A 6,184-nucleotide genomic window follows, 5' to 3' on the forward strand; every position below is an offset into this window, starting at 1 on the left:
TTTTTTTTTTAAGATTTATTTTATTTATACAAGAGCCAGGGTACAGACTAGATGTGCGGGAGGGTGAGAGGATTCACCAGAGACAGAGCGGGGAACAGAACAGGCAGACTGACAAAATATACTGCTGAGGGGAGCAGCGGGCGAGACAGGAGAGGTCTGCTCACCATGTGGGTTGCTCTGAGGCCGGTGGGGATCGAAGCAGCACTGCAGAGGCTGCAGACAGCTTCACAGCGCTGCGCTCAACCGCCTGTGCCACCAGGGAGGTCTGAGTTTATCTTTTTTGATTGCAGGGTAGCATTCCATTGTATAGATATACCACAACTTTTGGACCATTTGTCTATTTGGGGACATTTAGGTTGTTTCCATATCTTAGTTTTTTTAATATAATTCATTCTTTTAAAAGGTACATTTTTTTAAAGATTTATTTATTTATTTATACAAGCACTGGGTATAGTCAGACGCGCGGGAGGGTGAGAGAATTCACCAGAGCCAGAGCAGGGAACAGAACAGCAGAGTGATGAAATACACTGATGAGTGGAGCAGTCGGCATGGCAGGAGAGGTCTGCTCACCATGTGGGACCCTCGCCCCGCGGCTGGGGATCAAACCAGCACTGCAGAGGCTGCAGGCAGCCTCGCAGCCCAGCGCTCAACCGCTGGGCCACCAGGGGAGGCCCTTAAATGGCACATTTTTGTGAAGTTATAAAAAGACTGTCATCAGGGTGAACTACAGTGCCCAAATAATTTTTACAGTCCCAGACCAAAGACTCATTGTTTCAACATTTATAGATCTTCACAACAGTGGCAGGTTTACATTTGTTCTTAACTACATACCAGAGCTCATAGCTCTCATTCTTGAATATGAATAGAAACCAATATCACTAGATGTTAACAAGAATGTAAATTCTTAGAAAACAAGGGATTTAAAAATTCCACTGTAATGTTTGTAGCATTCACATTACTGCCTTTATCAGAGTAGATACCCCATAAATATTTGTTGAGATATTTGAGGAAGGTGTAACATAAAAGAGAAATGTTCAAAACAGAAAAAATAAATTGTGGGAGAAATAGGAATAATTCATATAAGAGTAAAGAACTTGAATAATTCACATTAGAGAAATATGAGGAAATATATCCATAATAAGTAGAAATGATGTCATAAAAATAATTTAAAAAGAAAAGCATGATGGCAATTACATATGAATGATTGTATGATTTCTGATTTTGAAAGCAGTTAGAAATTACATAAATATCCATTAATAATATAGTAAATAGTATATGTTATACCTATCATATGGAATTTTGTTTCACAGTTAAAAAAGATCTATATATAGAGAAAGAGTGATCTTAATTTATATCTTGTTAATTGAAAAAAAGGAAATTGTGGAACAATATACTGAGAAAAAAGTCCCCACGACTAGAAATGTTTCAGGTATGTAAATGCCATAGTGGTAAGTGATTAGCTTTGCCACTGTAAGGGAATAGTGGGAGAAATGGAGCCGGCATTGAAGAGGAAAGTAATCTTAGGAAAGACTCATTTATTTGTATTTAATTTTTAATGACCAGAATGTGTTAATTTATTCTTCTTAAGCATAATTTTTGTTCTTTTGTTTTCTTTTTAAAAATAATATATGTGTGTGTGTATATATATATATATATATATATATATATATATATATAAAACATCATTGTTCATTTCTTTTCAATGTTTGCTTTGTTTTTTCAGGTGTAGTCCCCATAGAATTTCCACCACCAGTTTACCTGTGCACCATCACCATAGTCCCTTGTGCTCTTCCCACCCTTGTTTTGATCCCACTCCTTCTCTTTCCCCTGCATAACGTCTCTGGTTTATAGCTGTCTGTGTATTTCGTTGGTTTGTGTTTTTATTGTTGTTATTCCCTGATCCCTTATTTGGTTCCCCTATTTCCTCCTATAAATGAAACCATCTGATATTATTTTTCCTTTTCACTTATTTCATTGAGCATAATCCCTTCTAGCTCCATCCATCTTGCTGTGAATGGCATTAGTTTATCTTTTTGACTGCTGAATAATATTCCATTATGTATATATACCACATCTTCTTGATCCAGTCATTTATTTTTTGGGCATTTGGTTTGTTTTCAAGTCTTACCTATTATAATTAGTGCTGCAGTAAACATAGGGGTGCAGGTTATCATTTTGAATTAATGTTTTTGTGTCCTTTGGGTAGATCCCTATGAGTGGAATTGCCGGGTCATCTGGTAGCTCCATTTTTAGTAGTCTGTGGAAACTCCATACACTTAAGCATAAACTTTTATCACAAACTTGTTTAAACACAAAGCTGAAAAATTCAATGTATAAATTGATGATTACTATTTTGATTTTCAAAATGTTTCTTGAAAAGATAGGGGATACATTTAGCTCCTAAAGTAGTAAGTATCAATGTTTAAAGCATCATGAAAGAAAATGAGTAAGGATTCAATGAATAAATCCATAAAAACACTGAATACGGTATTTTCTTTATTGAGCAAGAAATTCATAGTGTTGAAACAAGAGTGAACTTTCAAGTGATATAAATTGTTCCTTGGGTTTTTGGAAAAGCTTCAAATTCATTTTATAGAAATAATGTGGTTCTCACATTAGTGTCTAAGTTTCTTAATGCAAAAATTAAAATTAGAGGTGAAACACAAAGTCTAGAAAAATAAGCCCAAACATGTTTTATTTGATTCATTCAGGCGAGGTGAAAATAGTACTAGAAATAATTTAATTAACCTCAGTGTATTCATAAAAGTCACTTTGTAAAGTTCTGCATCAATTCCAAATTTTAAGTTAGAAATGATTGGCATTTTTTAACATGAAGGAAAGCATATTTTATAAACAAGAAATTTTTCATTTGTTAGAACACTGGTGGAATTACTACTTAGAACCATTAAGTGGGTGCTAGATATGACTCAATACTGTACAGTGTTAACCAAGGGAAGTTTTTTGATGAAAATCAATATTTGTAATTCAGAAGGGTTAAAGAAGTAGAGAAATACATATTAAAATTAGGAAGAAACAAACATGAATGTATGATTTTTAAAAGGAATGTATACATTTCAATCATATGGGAAACAGGAAATAATAAAAAATAGATTTAGCATTGTACTATATTACTCATAACCATTAACAAAAAGGTAAACTCAAGGGTGGTAACAAACTGTAACATGAGCAGGTTCTATGACATGGGAGAAATAGTATATATGTGGTATATTTGATTTTTTTCTCCCGATCCCCGAATATGTTATATTTAAAGTGAGATACATATAATATATAAATATATACATATAAAATTGATGTCTCATACAAAAAATCAAAAAAAAATCACAATGTTAAAAAATACTGGAAGAATAAACTGGCAGTTCACCACTTCCAATGCTCTTGTGACAAATTAATAACCTCACTAGTAATCAAGTAAACTAAAAGAAATTAACATTTTTTTTGCCCTTATTGTTTATAATAATATAATGTGGGTAGTAATCTACTGCTTGGTAATTATGACAGATTTCTCAGGAAAATGTAAATTTTTATTACTTTTTAATGTTTTTGGCATTATGGATCAGTGGCCTTACAATGATTTATAACCTTTGACCTGATAATTTCCACATCTAGTAATTTTTTTAAGTAAATGTAAAGATATATTCACAAAGATTTTTTGCATGTTACATTTTAAAATTCAATAGAATTGTAGTCTTTAATGAATTATGTCCATTATGCCAGAATACTAGGCTTTTACTTAAAATCATCTTTTTAAATAAAATATTTTAATTTTTTAAAATATATTTAACGATTTTTGAGCTAGAGCGACTCTTCAGATAGTCTCTTGACATTCTCTTCTGGAAATACTCTATTTTCTTGGCTTGTGTCACATCATATTTTTGATTGTCTTTATACCTCTCTTTTTGTGTCTAAGTTATCTTTGCTATCTCCTATGTACCTGACTACCTTCTACTGCTGTTCCATGGGAGATGGCATCCATCTCCCTCTTCCTTTACCACCAGACAGACTTTTATAGGCAATAACTTGTACTTCTTTGACTTCAATTAGCAAATTTGTTCTAATCTGGAAGCTTATTGGATATCCGTAAGAGCTAGATAAGCATCACCACTAATATATGTCTCTTGACATCTCAAAGCTCAGTGATACAATCTTGTCATTTGTCCTATCTACAATAACAAACCAGTTGTGTTGTATTTCTTATGCTAGTAGAATTTCCCACCATCTGCTCAGTCTCCCCAATAGGAAATTTGAGATCAACTTTAAATTATCCAAGTATCAAATTTTATTTTGTTTCTCTAATAATACTTGAATCTGTATCTATCCACGTCTCAGCTGTCATACCATTACTTCAGGACTTTATATATTTTATAATCCAAATAATGTCATAGCTCTATATGTAGGAATGTTTTTTCTCCAATATGTTTTGCACATACCCGCTAGTATGGCCACTCTAAAATTTGAATAGTGATGGCTATGATTGTGAATATTTTTTTAGGAGCCTACTGGCCATCTTCTTTGGAGAAGGATCTATTCAGCTCCTCCCCCCATTTTTTTATTAGGTTGTTTGTTTTCCTTTGTTGAACTTGGTGAGTTTACTATCTTTCTTGGATATCAGTCTCTTGTCTGATGTATGATGTGCAAAACTTTCTCCCATTCAGTAGGGTGTTTCCTTGTTTGTTTTTTTTTTCTTTTATATATATTTTAAATCATTCTTCCTTTTTTTACAATGTATATGCTTTCTCCTCTCAAGTGTAGTCCCTTTAAAATTCCCACCACCAATTTACCTGTGCACCATCACCCTAGTCCCTTATGCTCTTCCTTCCCTTGTTTTGAGCCCTCTCCCTACCCCTGCCCTGTAGAATGTCTCTGATTTTTAGTTGCCTGTTAATTTTGTTTGATTTACTTTTCTAATCCACTCTCTATTCTTTTCTCCTCTTGCTTTGTGATTGCAGCAGAATGACTTTTGTTTGCTTTATCAACATATGCTGTGTATTCAAGTTGAGTTTAGCTAATGTGAACTATAAGCAGGAGGAAAGGAATCAGGAGGAAAGTAGTCATGGTATTTATTTCCATGATTCCTTCCTCCCAGGGTGTAAGTTGTCAGTGGCTACCATTTGTTTATAAAGATATAATCTTTTATAAAGATTTTATTTATGCAGACCAAAACTGGGGTACAGGCCAGAGGTGTGGGGGTGGAGAGGATTAACTAGAGATAGAATAGGGAGCAGAACAGGTGGATTGAGTGAAATACACAGCTGAGGGGAGCAGCGGGCAAATCAGGAGAGGTCTGCTGCACCATGTGGGTAGCTCCCTGGCTGGGGATCGAACTTATGCTGCAGTGGCTGCAGATAGCTTCATAGGTTGTGTCTTAACCCCCTGCACCACCAGGGAGGCCCAAGATCACAGTTCTTTTTGGGCGGCCATCTACAACAATTACAGGACATTTCTGGGTTGTAAGAACCTATGCCTCCCTATGTGCCTTTAAGCCTAGTGGCAATAACACTGGCTGGTCAGACTTGGTAACCTCAGGGTACTTCATTCTTTACAAACATTAGTAAGTAGTCTCTTCATTGAATGCTATTCCATCACACTTTTAAAGCGTGCCATCAATTTTTGTCCAGGACCGTGATACACTGATAATGGGGAATAGGAGAAACTTCAAGGTTGACTGGAGGTGGGATAATCTTCTGGGGAGAAATACTGGAAATTTTTCAAAGATTTCTATGGAATTTTATGAAAATAGCATGACTTCTTTTGGTGAGTGAGTCTAGTAAATTTTTAAATCATTTTGATTGCTGTTTCTTTATGTGCACATGCAAGATGGGACAAGACTATGAGATATCTGGGATTTATAAGACTAGATAAAAGACTACTAGGATTTATCTGGACTGATTATATCATTTTAAGATGTCACTCTCAGAATCAGGAAGATCCCAACCCAGTGTACCTATGAAGTTTATTAAAATCAAGTAACTCGTTATAGTGGGAAGCTAATTTTTATTGTCAGGCAGGATAATATTGAGTTTCTAATATTTTCTATTCTGGAACAGAAAAATTGAGAAAAGTCCATAACTCCTCCAGGAACCAGTGATTCAGTTCACATTTTTAACATTCACTGTTGTTATTGAGGAAAACTTGGGGGACAATACAATAATTCCTTCAGCAACTG

Source organism: Talpa occidentalis, unplaced genomic scaffold (genome assembly GCF_014898055.3).
Source record: "Talpa occidentalis isolate TD23 unplaced genomic scaffold, MPIMG_talOcc4v2.1 talOcc4.15, whole genome shotgun sequence".
Taxonomy (NCBI): domain Eukaryota; kingdom Metazoa; phylum Chordata; class Mammalia; order Eulipotyphla; family Talpidae; genus Talpa; species Talpa occidentalis.